Raw genomic sequence first — 17,799 nt, forward strand, 5'->3', positions numbered from 1 at the left:
GCTGTATACTCGGTTCACACATGACTACATAGCCAGACTCCTGAGTAGTCACATTTTCAATTCGACAATGACATCTCAGTGGTAGGGCTCATCACCAACAATGAGATGACAGAAGAGCTGGAGGTCTGGTGCCTGGCAACAACCTCTTCCTCAGTGTCAACAAGACAAAGGAGATGGCTATTGACTTCAGGAGAAATTGCACGACTCACACTCCTGTTTACATCTGCGGTACAATAGAAACCATGAGCAGTCTCATACTCCTAGGAGTGCACATCTTGCACAACCTCTCACGGTCCCAGATCACATACTGCACAATTAGGAAATCTCACCAATGCCTCTACAATCTGAGGAGGCTGAAGAGAGCTGGGGTATGCATCGCAATACTCAGGTCACTTCACAGGTGTACAGCAGACAGCATCCTAACATGCTGCATCACTGACTGGCGTGGAAGCTGGACTGCGACAGACAGAAAGGCATGAGAGAGCATGACTACAAAGGGTAATCAAAATTGCCCAGTGCACCACCAGCACCACCCTACCAACCGTCAAGGTCAAAAATACAGAGAGCTCGCAGGAAAAGGCCAGTAACCTCACAAGGGATCCCACCCACCCTGCTCATGGACTGTTTGTCCCACTCTTATCAGGGAGGAAACCACATAGCAGCCAAGACCACCATACTCAAAAACAATGACTTTCCCCAAACAGCAAGGCTGATCAATATCCCCAGCCACTAACCCACTCCATCACAATACTTCATTATTTCCTGTCAGAGTCACCTTGTGTACAGACACTCCTGTGCCCAGTGTCACACTATGGACATACAATCAATGTATACTAGCTGTCTTATGTATTTATATTTGTGTGTGTTTTTTTTTAATGTTCTTATTTTTTTTAAGCTGCATCAGATCCGAAGTAATAATTATCTTGTTCTCCTTTACACTTGTGTACTGGAAATGACATTTAACAGTTTGTTAACCAAAGCAACTATTATTTCTGTCAAAATTACTGCTGAGTGCAATGGTGGAAAATGAGTAAAACCCACAGTATACATATTTTCATCTCACAAGTTACACTGAACGCAGAGCCTGGAAAGCTATATACCCACTACTATATACTCACCAACTACTATATACCCACTACTATATACTCACCAACTACTATATACCAACTACTATATACTCACCAACTACTATATACCAACTACTATATACTCACCAACTACTATATACCAACTACTATATACTCACCAACTACTATATACCAACTACTATATACTCACCAACTACTATATACCAACTACTATATACTCACCAACTACTATATACCCACTACTATATACTCACCAACTACTATATACCAACTACTATATACTCACCAACTACTATATACCAACTACTATATACTCACCAACTACTATATACCAACTACTATATACTCACCAACTACTATATACCAACTACTATATACTCACCAACTACTATATACCCACTACTATATACTCACCAACTACTATATACCAACTACTATATACTCACCAACTACTATATACCAACTACTATATACTGAATAAAAGTGCTGAGACAAATAAAGTACAATGCCACTTTCTTAAATGGAAGGATTCTGCATTGGGTATTTCTCATCCAGTCACAGTAATAGTTGAGAGAGCTCAGAATCAGTTTAAAGAAATAAAATATAAAGTATTACTTTGCAACAAAATTTTAAATTATAAAAGCAGTGTAGGATGCCAACAAAAGCAGCCACATAACTGCTCGGTTTTAGCTGCTCCAATGTCCTTCAAATCTGAGTTTCACCCTTAATGATTTGGTAAGAATAGTAGGTTGAACAAAATCCAGATATCTTCCTTTTAAGTGGAACTGGGAGACATTGAAGCAGACACCAACCTTAGATCTATGCCTCGAGTGTTCAACCAAAATGTTATATTCTGATCACAGAAGAATAAAGGGTTTAACAAGTGCTTCAGGGAGGTTGCAGTGGAGATTTACCAGGATGCTGCCTGAATTAGAGAGCAAATCTAATAGGCTGAGTGAGCTGGGGCATCTCTCTTTAGAGTGAAAGAGGATAAAAGATGACTTTTATAGAGGGGTATAAGAGGCATAGAGTGGACAACCAGTGGCTTTTTCCCAGGGCAGAAATAGCTAATACAAGAGGGCATCATTTAGATGTTATTGGAGGAAAGTATAGGTGAGGGCATCTCAAAGGTAGTTTTATTTTAAATACAGAGAGTAAAGGTTGCAAGAAATGTGTTGCAGGACAAGAGGTAGATGCAGATACATTAGGGACATTTAAGAGACTCTTAGATATGCACACAGATGAAAGAAAAATGGAGGACTACGTGGCAGAGAAGGGTTAGATTGATTCTGGAGGAGGTTAAATGGTCAGAACAATATTGTGGGCTGAAGAGCTGTACTATTATTGTCTATGTACTGAACCTACAAGTTAAACTCAACATAGGTTTAGCAACTTTCATTTCAATACACAGTAAGGGCTGCAAGAAAGAGGGACAGGTTCACAGAATTTATTTGGTTGGATTAATTTAAATGCATCCAGTTTTTTAAAATATTATCCAGTGCTGTTAATTTCAAATATTTTAAAGAATAATAAGATTGGCATGGGCATGTGCAGTCTTATCAGGTCCAGCTACCTAGGAGTAGGCCATTAAGTCTTTCGTGTTCCTTCTACCACTTAATACCATGACAGATATGTTTTCTTGGTACTACTTTACCATACATCCCTTTATTCTCTTAATATTATCAAAAAAAAATCTATCTGTCTTAAACATAGTCATCAACACTTTGCAGCCTTACAGATGCTGAATTTCAAAACTAATCACAATCCATTTGGTGAAAAAAAATCCTTTCTATCCTAAATGATTCACACCTTGAGTGCATAATTCTTTTTAGTTTGAGACACCCAGCTAGGGGAAACATTAACTGTGAAATAGCTCAGAGCTTTGCACATTTCACTTAGGTTACTTCTTATTCTTCAAGTCTAAAGGATTATAAATCCAGTGTGTTCATTTGCTCCTCATTAGAACAAACTAACCCAGGAATTCAACAAATAATCTGCTAGAGCTCCCCCACACAGATGCTGCTCTACCCAATGAGTTCCCACGGCTGATTGGAGACACAGGAAGCTGCAGATGCAGGAATCTGGAGCACCAATCAGCATCTGTGGGAGAAAAGAAACTGCCGATGTTTTGGGTCGAAACCTTGCCCTGATATACGGCTTACACCAAAAACATTGACAACTCCTTTCCTGGAGCAGATGCCACTTGCCCTTGAGTTCCTGTAGCAGATCATCTGGTGTTCCAGATTCTAATGTCTGCACCCTCTTGTCTCTCCATCCCAGCAATCAATCTGATTCTTCCAAGTAATTTTATTCATCAGTAGGAGATATCAGAAGCAAATTTATCCAAAAGGTAATTGAGTAGTCTATTTCTCTCATTCTGCCTGAAGTTTTGCATAAAATCTGAATTGCATTCCTAATTTGCAATAAATAGGCAAACATTGTTCATGTGGACAATGCAATTTATTTGCGTTAGTAAGACACACCAAGCAAAGATGAATAATTTCTACAATACAAAACGATTTGCTCTCGTATGATAATATCGATTTCTATTTTTTTAAAGAAAATTTAATAGCTGCCAATATGCTAAATCTTTGTTAAGTATAATGAAAAACTAAACAAGAACTAGGATAAACAACTTTAGTAACTGAACTGTTAATGAAGCTTGAACAAGAATTGAAAGCCAAAACTTACACAGCCATGCAATGTATTCCTTGTGAGTTTCCTCCATATTCCTACATCCGTTTTTGCTAGCCAATCTGACCAAATGTTTCTTGCCTGAATAGGTTCAGGCAATTTCAAAAATTGTGAAATCTGTTAAGAATTAATATTTCAATCCAGAGCCACAAGATTGTGAATGAATCAAAGTTTAAGACGGCATGTCTTTGTATTATAAGGGCAGGCTTGTATGCATCATCCCCTTCATATCCCCAAACACTTTACAGTCAATGAGGTCCTTTGAAGTGCAGTCACTGTTGCAAAGCAGGAAACCCAGTAGGCTATTTTGCACTGCAACCTCCAACATCAGATAAAGACCAGATAATTTGAAGAACATTTTTTTAATGTTAAAAGATTTTCATTTGAGATAGCAGACACTGGATTCTTGGAAGAGGATAAAGTAGGGAGCCAAGATTTTGAGTTGTGACCTACTGCCTAAAGAAAAACCACTTAAGGTCAGCCAACATGTACAAGTGTTTTCAGAAATTCACTATAACATGCAGTTTCCTCATGCATGTGCTACATGTCAATACATAAGGATTTAATTTAAAGTGGTGCCACTAGTTTTAAAGTCTTATCTTTACAATGAAAATCTCTCTCAAGCTGTACAAGACCATGGATAGTTTTTTTTTTAAAAAATCAGGTTCTGGTTTCACCTATCTGACTGAATAACAATTGATTCCACTTAGAATTCTGTTTCTAAGCTATGAATTCAAGAAAATTGCTGAACTAATGCATAATAAGTAAATTCAGACTCCAATAAATACACTGCTGTATTTCTAGACTAATTATCATTCTACGCAGATATTCGCCCAACAGTAGGAAAATTCCATGTTCACAATAAACATGCGTTCTCATTCACTGATTGCCCAAATGCGACATGTATGTAAACATTGAAATCACACCATCATGTATTATGTTACTATGATTGTGTCACCCTGGACAATGGAATGAAAACTACTGGTTGGACTCAGTAGCCAAGAAATGTCAAGTGCTCTGAGGTTCTAATACACCCTTTAAGAAGAAAGAGTTAATTCTGCATCACAAATTGCATGGAATGCAAATGAAAATGGCTCTGCAATGTTAGGTTCACACTAGGGTTTTGTCAACATTGACACCAATCTATTCTCTCATTATTAAAATCATTGTAAGTATGGGGAATGAAAGAGAAAGAACAATGGGAAAAAGCGTGAATTAGAATCAACAAAAAGCAAAAGCCTGATGAAAGTCATCAAGTTGAATCGTAATTCCTTTTCATTCTCCCTCCACAGATGCTGCCTAACCTGCTGAGTATCTCCAACATTTTATGAATTAGTCAAATTGGTTCCAAAAGGCAGCAGAGATGGAAAGAAAGAATGGATTAAGAAAGATAAAAGACAATTAAACATGAAATATGTATTAACTAAAACATGCTAATTGTTTTATAGCACACAAGGGTGCAGGTAATATGAGAAGTGAAAAATTTTTTGGTTTTTAGCAAGGTTAGTGTAGAGTGATATGTTGTGCAATTCCAAAACACAAAATTAATTGTAGAAAAGACGGGAGCCCAAGAGATGCAAATCTTAGCTTGTTTGTTTCCCACTTTAAGCAAGGTGCACATGTTTCTCATGGTAGAGTTAGACATATGCAATTCACTTCTTTTTGCATATAACCCATATGTATTATTTAAACAAAGAATGTTTAATCAACTACATATTTACAAGATTACTCAAATATTACTGGAATATTAAATAGACAACACTCCTCTCTGTAATCTCAATGACTCTCCATACAGCTTTAGACCACGTGGACAACACAAAAACCTACGTCAGGATGCTGTTCATTGACTATAGCTCAGCATTTAATACCATCATTCCCGCAATCCTGATTGAGAAGTTGCAGAACCTGGGCCTCTGTACCTCCCTCTGCAATTGGATCCTTGACTTCCTAACAGGAAGATCACAATCTGTGCGGATTGGTGATATCGTATCCTCCTGGCTGACGATTAACACTGGCTCACCTCAGGGGTGTATGCTTAGCCCACTGCTCTACTCTCTTTCTACACATGACTGTGTGGCTAGGCATAGCTCAAATACCATCTACAAATTTGCTGATGATACAAGGTGGTGACGAGAGGGTGTACAGGAATGAGATATCTCAACTAGTAGAGTGGTGCCACAGCAACAACCTGGCACTCAATGTCAGTAAGACGAAAGAGCTGATGCTGGACTTCAGGAAGGGCAAGATGAAGGAACACATACAAATACTCATAGAGGGATCAGAAGTAGACAGAGTGAGCAGTTTCGAGTTCCTGGGTGTCAAGATCTCTGAGTATTTCCTGAGGTGCAACTGTAATGAAAACCAATTTCCCCCGGGATCAATAAAATATGACTATGACTATGACTAACCTGGTCCTGACATATCAATGTAGTTATAAAGGCGGCAAGACAGTGACTATGCTTTATTGGGAGTTTGAAGAGATTTGGCATGTCAACAAATACTCTCAAAAACTTCTATAGTTGTACTGTGGAGAGCATTCTGACAGACTGCATCACTGTCTGGTATGGAGGGGCTACTGCACAGGACCGAAAGAAGCTGCAGAAGGTTGTAAATCTAGTCAGATCCACCTTTGGTACTAGCCTACAAAGTACCCAAGACATCTTCAGGGAGCGGTCCTTTAGAAAGGCAGTGTCCATTATTAAGGACCTCCAACACCCAGGGCATGCCCTTTTCTTACTGTTACAATCAGGCCTGAAGGCACATACTCAGCAATTCAGGAACAGTTTCTTCCCCTCTGCCATCCGATTCCTAAATGCACATTGAATCTTTGGACATGTTGTGTATGTGGCCTGGTTACATAACAATGTTATTAATAAAAACGCTGGAGATGGGAGCTAAGTTTCATTGATCTTTACTGGCAGAATCCAAACTCGGCACACACGTACAGTTCAATACGTGCCTAATAGCGCGTGCTCAATATGCGCCTAATATTGCATGCAATGACGTGTTACTGGAACATAAAACAGTCCCTTATTATAATGTAGGCTCTACAGTACACTTCTTCCCTTTTATTTTAATAGTGTATCAACTGCTTTTTAACTGGGGCATTATGCTAAACAAATATGCTTACCCTTAACATACAAACGCCAACCATTTGTTTACTTAGCAACTTAATAATATCAAAGGTTATCACAAAGTAATGTAATAATATCAAATTATAACAAGCCTTTTTTTTTAACTTTTGGTCTAAGACCCATTTATACCAAGTCTCGTGGGGGGGCGGGGGGGTTCTTCTCTAGATTGTCCGGCACTGAAGCAAATAGGTCTTCACTCTATTGTTTGGAATACATTGAACAATCCACAAATTGGCAGGTTCCAGCCATAAAGAGTAGTCACCTTCATCTTGCAAAGGTGATGAAAGCAAAGTGAAATCCGTGAAGAGGTGAATGTTATTCTTAAAAATATGTACAATAATCAAATCTGAGATGGCATTGGAAAGTGTCTTCAAATAGTGTGTTCTTCAGTCTGTCAATAAACTTGTTTGTTTTAATACAGATTTCCATATAAAAGTCATGAACAGTTGACCTCTGAGCATAGGGAGTTAAGAAGATATGCACCTCCAACTTGCTAAGAGTTCGAGGCAGATCGCCTCCGTATAATGAAGACTTCTCTGTGCAGCTGTCCTAGATATATACGCATCTTTGTGCTATCGCTTGTCTTCCTTACCCATATCTCATTTGTTCCAATTGAGCTAATTACACAGCCAACCTTCGTATTCTCCTTAGATTCCAAATAGACAGTCTGACCTTTATGATACCACCTCTTATCGTAATATAACTTTCCATTTTATATTCGTGCTTCATATCTTTGTGCTGGTGATTCAGCAGGAGTGCTGCGAAGATACCATTGTCATAGTCATACTTTATTGATCCTGGGGGAAGTTGGTTCTCGTTACAGTTGCACCATAAATAATAAATAGTAATAGAACCATAAATAGTTAAATAGTAATATGCAAATTATGCCAGTAAATTATGAAGTAAGTCCAGGACCAGCCTATCGGCTCAGGGTGTCTGACCCTCCAAGGGAGGAATTGCAAAGTTTGATGGCCACAGGCAGGAATGACTTCCTATGACGCTCTGTGCTGCATCTCGGAGGAATGAGTCTCTGGCTGAATGTACTCCTGTGCCCACCCAGTACATTATGTAGTGGATGGGAGACATTGACCAAGATGGCATGCAGCTTGGACAGCATCCTCTTTTCAGACACCACCGTCAGAGAGTCCAGTTCCATCCCCACAACATCACTGGCCTTACGAATGAGTTTGTTGAGTCTGTTGGTGTCTGCTACCCTCAGCCTGCTGCCCCAGCACACAAAAGCAAACATGATAGCACTAGCCACCACAGACTCATAGAACATCCTCAGCATCGTCCGGCAGATGTTAAAGGACTTCAGTCTCCTCAGGAAATAGAAACGGCTCTGACCCTTCTTGAAGACAGCCTCAGTGACCAGTCCAGTTTATTGTTAATCTCAGGAGATGCTCAGGAGAAGACGGAGATGCTAGTCTTTTCGGAAATTTAAGCTTATTGAGAGTTGGAAGATCTTCCATTATCTGTTCACCTGTAAACAAGTAACTTAACTGCACAGGTGCAGGTTTTCGTCTTTTGTCCGTAATTGGAACAGGGTCATTAGGTCTCCTCCTTAGTTTCCTAGTCATTATTGGCTTTACCTCCATAGTATCTCCTGAGTTCCATTGTTAGCCTCTCATTCTCAATCATCTTTTTCTTTTCTTACACTCATTTTTTTTAAATCTTCAAATTCCTTCACTGCTGCTTTCTTCTCTTTAATATAATTCCCTTCCACTTTTTCTGTCTCCAGTTGCAGAAAAAGCTCTGCATTTCGTATTCTTTCCTTGTATTGTTGATCTAGTTTCTTCATCCTTTTCTGATACTCCTGCAAAGTGCCTTCCTGTAACTGCTGTAGCTGCTTTTTGAGAGATGTCAATTTCTCCTGGTACCTCTGTTCTTTTACTTCCAGGTAGTCTTCATCATCCTGCTTATTGGAAATATCTGTCTTACTTGCATCCTCTGTATCTTCATCCAAGTCGCGGCCATGGATACTGCGTTCGGTCTCATCGTCGACGCTGTCTAGCTCCTCCTCGTCGTTGTAATAGTCAACAATGGGTGAGAGGAGCGCTGCGGACATCTTTTACCCCGAGCTGCCCTCCTTTGTTGACACATCTAGTGCCTTGATGGTGTGCCAATCCAACTGGATTTTCCTGAGCCATTCATGTCCCAGCAATGGTGGTCCTCCATTTTTCAGTACATAGAGGTTCCGCTGCTGTGCTTTGTCTCCGTAGGTCACTGTCACTTTATTTTTACCTTTGGGATGCACTTTCTGTCCTGTGTAATTCTTTAGCAGTAGTTTAGTTCGGTTCAGAGGTATGTGAGAAAACAGTCGTTTGTAGTAGTGTACAGAGAACACTGTTAAAACTGAGCCTGTGTCCAACTCCATTTCCACTCATATTACAGTGATCCACATTACTCTTCGATCATCTATCTCTTTCATGCTGTGACGTTGCAGACAAGACAATTCACTTTCGTCTGAGTCATTTTCATCAAAACTGCTTTCTTCCCTTTTGTGTGCATTGTTGTGTTTTCTTTTCTGGGGTTTCTTGTTTCTCTGTATTTTGTCCCTTTTCTGCTGTTTATTAGCTTTGCATACTCTGCCAGTGTGGCCCTGTTTGCCACAGTCTCTGCATTCTTTGTCTTTAAACCAACAGTCATCAGGGTCATGTGACATGTTCCCACAACAGTAACATTTCTTTCCTTCATTTCTGTTCAGTGACATTTTATTCATAGCATATTCCAAAGATTTCTGTTGTATCTCTGAAGCACCCTGTGCTGCTGTTTCCAATGATATTGCAATGTTCAGTGCCTTCTCTAATGTAAGGTCTCTTTCACCCAGGATCTTCTTCTGTGTAGTTTTACAGTGCGTGCCACACACTAACCTGCCCCTCAATGCATCCGATAGACCAGCTCCAAATTGACAATGTTCTGATAATTTGCACAATTCAGCACAATATTCAGAAATGCTTTCATTTTTGCTCTGCTTGTGTTTGTGAAATTTAAATCTTTCAGCAATGGCCAGTGGTTTGGGGTTTGAATGCTGTTGGAGAGTGTCTACTATTTGCTTGAACATTTTGTCAGCTGGCTTTTCAGGGGTTAACAAGCTCCGTAGCAGCCCGTATGTTTTTGCTCCCATAATACAGAGTAAGATTCTGGCTTTCTTTTCATCATTAACACCGTTAGCCTCACAATATAACCCCACTCTCTCAATGTAAGTTGCCCAGTCTTCACTACCACTGTCAAATGCTGTAATGGTTCCAATCATCGCCATCTTTGTTATGTTAATTTGGCCCCATTTTCCCCTTGTTTTCTTTTTGACTTCACGTGTCCTTTTTGCTAGCACCATGAGTGCACTCTGTCTAAATGTGTGTGTCGCTCCTTTTTATCTCCCTTCTAGGGCAGGCAGACCCTCAGTCCCCAAGGGTCAGCGCCGGCTGTGGTCTCGCCTGGACGTGCTGCGGCTTCGACTGTGTCTCTTGGTCTCCCAACGTTCCTGACCCCGGCTGTGCTCCCACTTCCTTTCGGACTCGCGGCCTCACTCTGCCTCCTTCTCCCGCTCTTTGGCTTGCGCTCTTCCTCCAAGTGCCGTTATCAACTAAAACCCAGCATTCTGATAAAAGATGTACGTTCATGAACCTTGCCACCAATTTGTTGTGTATGTGGCATGGTTACATAACGATGCTATTAATAAAAACGCTGGAGATGGGAGCTAAGTTTCATGGTTCTTTACTAGCAGAATCCGAACTCGGCACACACGTACAGATCACTACGCGCCTAATAGCGCATACAACGAGTTACTAAAACAAAGTAGTCCCTTATTATAATGTAGGATATATGGTACAGGACACTACCTCACTTTTTTTTTAAATATACAGTATTTCTGTTTCAACACGTTTTTTTAAATCTATTCAATATATGCAATTGATTTATTTATTAGTTTTTATTTTATTTATTATTATTATCTCTGCTAGATTATGTATTGCATTGAACTGCTTCTGCTAAGTTAACAAATTGCACATCACATGCCGGTGATAATAAACCTGATTCTGATTATAAACTCTAATTCAATAGAGAGTGCATCTCAACTATATGCACGGTATATAATACAACTATATACAGACATCCACAGTACAGTAAATTTAAAATTGTCCCAGTCAAAACTAAAGATTTAATCACTGTGGAGGCTTTCTAACTCTTGTGGGATAACGTCTTGCCTGACAAGGAAGGTCACTCTGCTCGGCAGGTGAGACCTATAGCTGTTCTGGGGTAGGAGTTGACTGAGACGGCAGTAAATGGTTTTGATAGTGCAGGCCGCCTTCCTTCTCTAACAATTGAATCTGCTCTCCTCAACTGATCGATGTGTCTGATACCACTTGGAGACAACACAATCTCCACTAGACAGAAGAGTAGTTGAGTTCTATCCTTAATCTCTCGGAACACCCACTTTTGATCACCTCTGTAGTTCTTTGCCAGGACTGCTTGTCCAGGAGTGAAACACCAAACCTTCTGGAATGAGGAGGCTTCAATTTGTCTCAGCTGTTTGTCCTGTATACTGCTTCTGAGACTGGGTTTGAAGAGACACAAGCTTGAACACAAGGGACGAACCAGGATCAGCACAGCTGGTGTGTTATTGGTTATAGAAAGTGCTGCACTGTGCAAGGAGGAAATTGGTGAGATCCTGATTCAGTGTCTGTGTAGTGTGTTCTGCTGACATTGTTCATAATGTGTTCTTTAGACTCTGAACAAACCTTTCCACAAAGCATTTGTAGCTTGGTGGTATGGTGCAGATACAATATTTCTTATTCCATTCATTCTCAGGAATGACTGAAACTGCTCTGCAACAAACTGTGGTCCATTTTCACCGATATAAGTGTTCTGGAACAGTAGAAAAGGATGCAGTGGAGGCTATTTTTTGGTTTCCACTTGGATCATCACTGCTGTAATAGGAAGACTTTTGACTTCCATTAGGGAGAATACATCAAGGGGTGTATCTTTTTTTTTGTAATTTTTTCAGTTATTTCCTTTGCCAAGGAAAAACGGGACAATCCATCAACATTAGCATGATTAGCCATCCTCTTGAATTCAATCTTGTAACTGCGTCCTCCAAGAAACAAAGCCCATCTCTGCATTCATGCTGCTGCTGTTAGTGGAACAGCCTCTGTGGATTGAAAATGGACAATAGCAGTTGATGAACAGTAATGAAGGTAAACAGTCTCCCACACAAGTACTGGTTGAAACGTTTTACACCACAAACCAGAAGCAAAGCCTCTCTGTCAATCTGTGTGTAGTTATTCCCTGCAGTGGTAAGGGAATGTTAAGCAAAGACTACCGGGCGTTCACTTCCATCACTAATAACAATGTGACATGATAGCACATATATCATACGGCCAGGCATCACAGGCAAGCTTCACTCAACAAGGCAAATCATGATGACAGTGTCCGACACCACCATTTCCTTTATCTTTTAGAAAGCCACCTCACACTGCTTTGTTCATTGCCATTTCTTCCCGATCTGCAATAGTGCGTAACCAGGTTTGACAGGAACCTGTTAAAGCACTTGACAAATCCTAAAATGGACTGGAACTGCAACATATACTTTGGCCTTGGAGCATCCATCGTTGCTTTAATTTTCTCAGCACACTTGTGTAATCCTTATGTGTCAATAGTATGACCACAGTGGTGCTTGGTTTAAAGAATTCACACTTGTCACATTGTGCTTTGAGCCCATAATCTTCTAATCTTTTTAACACTGTCTTGAGATTTTAGAAATGTTCCTTGTCATCCTTACCTGTAACAATGATGTTATCCAGGTAACACTGAGTGCCTGGACAGCCTTGCAGCACCTGGTCCACAGCTTTCTGTCAGAGTGAAGGTGCAGATGCTTCTTCAAAAATAAGCCCATTATAGTGATAAAGCCCTTTCTGAGTGCTTCTGGTAAGAAACACTTTGGACTCTTCTTCCATCTCCATCTGTAGGTAAACCTCAGTCATCGACTTTGCTGAAGTGCTTTCCTCCAGAAAGGTTTGCAAAAATATCCTTGATCCAGGGCGGAGGTCTATCTTCAGTACTGGTTGATGGTGACCTCAAAATCACCACAGATTCTGACAGAACCATTCTTCCTGGCTGCTGGGAACACTAGCGTGCCCATGGACTCTACTCAACCTTGGAAAGAATTCCATAGCTTCCAAGCGATCTAGCTCACCGGTTACTTTGTCACAGATGGTATAAGGAACCAGATGGGCTTAGGAGAACTTAGGTGTGGCATTTTCATTTAACACCATTTTACCCTTGATATGTTTGAGATTTCTAATGCCAACCTTGAACACTGCTGTCACATCATCCAGTACCCTTTTTAATTAGCTTTCAGTTGACTTGCAAGGGATAGGACGTGCAAATGGTGGATGGATCTCTGATCAAGTTCTAGTTGGATTAGCTACTCATGACCCCAAATGGTTGGCCCTCCTGCTTTTACCACATTTCAGTTCAGTGTGGCTTGTTGGTTGTTACAAATGTCATTGCCATTGTAGTTATCTTTTCTCCAGTACAAGTTCTTAGTTGGATATCCATAGGCTTCAGTTTAGCATCCGTGAAATGCCGCTCAAATTCATTTTGGGAAATGACTGGAACAGCCAACCCAGTTTCCATTTTAATTCATTTGCTGTTCACTTCTGGTGTAAGCCATATTGCTTGATAGTTTTCACATTGTAAATTTAATGCTCTTTTTGAAACTGCAACTTCTATCTTTTCCTCTTCCCTGTGCAGTCCATTTCCCAACATGCTCTTTGTACGTGTAATAGTAGGAAAATCTCTGCAAGTTTCACATTAAATCTGGATTTTTCTGGTGTACTGTAAGTGAGCTCCTGTCACAATGGTAACACAATTTGTTCATCCAGCCTGGCCTCTAGATGCCGCAATTTTGTTCAGGCTCACTTTCATTCCTGACTGCAGCTCAATTGCGTCTTTGTCTACTGTTTCCATTGATACAGCTATTTCAACTGCACTTTTAAATGTTAGTTGTGCTTCTGTTAGGAGCTGTTTTTGAATGTTTTCTTGTAAGATTCCACAAACAAACCAATTTTTAATGCATCATTAATCCTATTACTGAATTGAATGCTCAGAAAATCTCTTCATTTCAGCCATGTACACTGAAGTGGACTCCTATTCCAACTAATTCCACTTATGATACCTGTAACATTCTGCAATACAATGGTTTTGGTTCTAAATATTCCTGCGTCAGATTCATGATATCAGAAATGCTCATTTCTGCTGGTTTGATTGGAGTTGTCAAACTCTTAAATGAACTGTATGCCTTTCAATCCAATGCACTCAGCAAAATTGGTACTTGTTTTTCAATGACTATTCCATTTGCTTTAAAATACTGGTCAATTTGCTCTCTATATTATATAGATTTCTGCCTACCTGACGTAGTCAGCTATTTCTGCCTTTTTTTTTTAAATAAAGTGATCATAACCCAGTACTGACTATTTATGAATGCCTGTATTCTTCCACTTTCTACCTTTTTTTAATAACTTGACCGTGTCTTCCATTCCGAATACATGCTGTGCTACTTTTAAAAACAACTCTAATGTCTCACTCCACATGTAGATAATCATCTCAAGATCACTTTAAGAATACCTTGTCATCACTATTGTTTTGCAAGTCCAAAAGAGAAATTGAAGAAAAGATGGGAGCTCATGACTTCTGGGGTGCCTCCAGTGGCAACTTATGTGGCAGCAGAATCTCCAATATACATATATTGTAATTGATTCACTTTTTCTTCTTCTATATTATGTAGCATTGTACTGCTGCTGCTGCTAAGTTAACAAATTTCATAACATATGCCAGTGATAATAAACCTGATTCGGATTCTGAGATGAGAGTTTTAAGTGAGGTGAGCACGTATCATGTGGTGGTCTCATGACATATGCAATGTGCTTCTTTTTATATATAACCCAGAATGAATTACTTAAACAAAGAAAGTTTAATCAACATACTTACAAGACTACTCAAGTGTTCCTGAAATATTAAATACACGGCGTCGAGCAGCACAAGTCACCACACAATCTGTAGCCATTCAGAATGCTTGTATCATACGGCCACATTTGTTGGGATTAATTTCAAATGAATATTTCAAACCATAAACCAATTACTATTAATTCTAAAGAAGTTTCTCAGAACGCTAATGCCCAAGAACGGAAAAGCCAACTCACATTCTTGGTATTATTTATTTTCCTTTTTGCACATTGGTTGTTTGTTAGTCTTTGTGTGCAGTTTTTCATTCACTCTATTGTATTTCTTTGTTCTACTGGGAATGCCTGCAAGAAAATGAATCTCAAGGTAGTTTATGGTGACATGTACCGTACATACTTTGATAATCAATTTACTTTAAACTTTGAGGTAGTACTACTTTGGACAACAGCACAAGGAATTGCACGGACTGGTGAAACACTTGTAAAGGGACCCTGACAAGGAGAAATACTAACCAAACTTCTTTCAGACAGGTAGGTTTGAAAGCTAATATTTAAAAAGTACTGTTTGTAGGAGAGCGATTGAGTTTTAAATTTCACATTGTTATGTGTCAAAGAAAGGAAACTGCAGAAATTGGCTCATTTAAAGCAAAATAAATCTTGGAAATGAAAGACAGTTCCTGTTTTGGCAATTCACATCAGCTCTTACAGACATGATCTAAAAATTACACTATTGAAAAAAATGTAGTCATTGTTTTCATTTCTGTTTCTTATTGACAAAACGAATAGCATATTTAAAGATGCCATGATTATATATTAACTGTAGTGCTTCTTGAAAAGCAAATCTCATCGCATTCTATACAAAGTGGGGAAAAGTAACATGAAACAAATGTGCAATACACCCTTTCCATTTTTACACTAACACAGAAAGAACAGTATGACACAGGAATTGGCCCTTAGGCCCACCATGACTGTACTGAGCCAAGTTAAACCAAAATAGTTCTGCCTGTGTATGATCCATGTCCCTCCATTCCCTACATGCTCATTATTTTAAACACCACTCTCAATCTGCTTTCACCACTACCCCCGACGTACAAGTAAAAAAGAACCTTGCCCCACACATCTCCTTTAAACATCCCCCCTCTCACTTTCAATGCATATACATTAGTACCAGTACATGGCATCAAAGGTTACAGGGTAGAGGCCGGGGAGTGGGGCCAAGGAGGGGAAAAATAAAAGGATTAGCCATGATTAAATGGTGGAGCAGATTCAATGGGCCAAATGGCCCAATTCTACTCCTATGATTTATGGTCTACTTGATATTTCTACCCTGGGAAAAAAGATTCTGACTGTCTACCCTATATGCTTTTCATATTTTTTTATAAACAGGTCTCCCCTCAGCATCTGACACTCCAAGAGCAAACAACTCAAGTTTATTCAACCTCTCCTTTTAACACATGCCCTTTAAATCAGGTTAGCATCCTGATAAATCTTTGTTGTACCTTTTCCAAAGCCTCCACATTCTTCCTGTAATGAGGTGACCAGAAATGCACACAATACTCCAAGTGTGGCTTAATCGAAAGGTTTTGTGTAGCTGTAACGTGTCTTTGGTCTTCATATTCAGTGTCCTGATTGATTAATGCTTTCCTTTGCTACTCATGCTTTGTCAAACAGAAGGTCTTGCAGTTTTCTTGACTGCACTTCTCATACACGGTAGAGCTGACAGCTAGTTCAAGAACATGAGAAAATGGGAGGAGTAGACTGCCAGCTCCTCAGGCCTGCTGTGGTATTCAATATGATCACGACTGATCTATGCTGGCCTCTTTGCTTTGCCAGTTCCCCACGAATGCATTTAATGATCCAGATTCCACCACCTTTGGGGCAGAGAAATCCGGAGGTTTACTCCTCTCTGAGAAATGGTTGCAAGTAGCTTAGTTTTAAATGACTATTCCATTGTTCATGACTCTCTGTCTAATGAAAACATCACAACAGCTACTCTGTCAAGCCTTCTTAGACACTTGTATATTTGAATAAGGTCAGCCCTCATTCTTCTAAACTCCATGGAATACAGACACAAACAGTCCAGCTTCTCATGATAGGACAGCTCTGTCATCCCAGAAATTAACCTGTGAAATCTTTCTAATGCTACTACATTCTTTTTCGGGTAAGGGATCCAAAATTGTGCACAGTATTCCAGATGTGGTCTTACCAACGCCCTATAAAAATGTAATAAAACTGCCCTGTCCTTGAACTCCAACTTCCTTGCAATGAAGTCTAAAGTGCAACTATTTTGTGATTTATACACCAGAACACTTAGATAGATCTGCCGGACATCACCTACTTGCAATTTCTCTCGGTTTAATTTCCTTTTACCCAAGTACATGATCTCACACTTTCCTACATTAAACTTCATTTGGCTGGTTATAACCCACTGACTATATATCTCGTTTTGGAGAATCACATTGTCCTCATCACAACATGCCCTTCCACCTACCATTGGCAAACCACCTACCATGTACCATTGGCAAACTTGGAAACCTTGCATTTCTCTCCCTTTTCTCATTAACATAAATAGTAAGCAACTTGCTGGGATACTCCATGGGTTACAGCTCTCCGGCCTCAAAAGGTCCCACTTATTCTAACTTTGTTTTCTATGTGAATTTTCAATCCATGCTGATACACTTCCTCTTGGGGCTCTTTGTTTACTCACCAGCCTCTTAGGTGACACCTTGGCAAATGCCTTTTAGAAACCTAAATGCATTACAGCTACAGGTTCCCCTTTATCAACCTTCCCTGTCACTAACTCAAAGGTTTTACAACATAGAAGCAGCTCGCACATGCCATCCTTTCTGCACATCTACTAACTCAACTTAATTAGATCTGTATTTTTCTAAGCCTGGCTATTTAAGTACCTACCTAAATTTC

General features: G+C 39.7%; 1 protein-coding gene and 1 pseudogene across 2 annotated transcripts in view; both read right to left on the reverse strand.

The window, feature by feature from the left end:
- The window catches only part of LOC134352116 (piezo-type mechanosensitive ion channel component 2-like), a 627,709-nt gene that overhangs the window by 605,388 nt on the left and 4,522 nt on the right, over nucleotides 1–17,799 (reverse strand). The gene's annotated exons all lie outside the window — the stretch shown is intronic.
- Nucleotides 7,410–8,984, reverse strand: LOC134356664 (sin3 histone deacetylase corepressor complex component SDS3-like; annotated as a pseudogene).

Source organism: Mobula hypostoma, chromosome 1 (assembly GCF_963921235.1).
Source record: "Mobula hypostoma chromosome 1, sMobHyp1.1, whole genome shotgun sequence".
NCBI lineage: Eukaryota > Metazoa > Chordata > Chondrichthyes > Myliobatiformes > Myliobatidae > Mobula > Mobula hypostoma.